Genomic DNA, 286 nt, shown 5'->3' with positions numbered 1-286 from the left:
TGAGGGGATCTACCTAGTTGGTGGTGAGCTTTATTTTAGAGCAAGAAGTGCTATTTGGAAGCTTGTAGAAGTTCTTGCCATACAAGAGCTAAGGTGTTTACACCTTAGTTGGAGCCATCATCAACCTCAAGAGGTTGATAGGTATTTTTCTAAACACACTATGTATGACATTTTGTTGTTTTTGTATTTGCTACACATTAAATCAAGGTGGCCGAAAATTTCTTATGAAAAATAAAAATTTTAAACTTCCGTTGCGCTTCCGGTCACCGTAACCGATCCCCTTTCA

This window comes from Primulina huaijiensis, chromosome 8, assembly GCF_012295235.1.
Source record: "Primulina huaijiensis isolate GDHJ02 chromosome 8, ASM1229523v2, whole genome shotgun sequence".
In the NCBI taxonomy this organism is placed as follows: Eukaryota; Viridiplantae; Streptophyta; class Magnoliopsida; order Lamiales; family Gesneriaceae; genus Primulina; species Primulina huaijiensis.
This window is presented reverse-complemented; position numbering follows the sequence as displayed.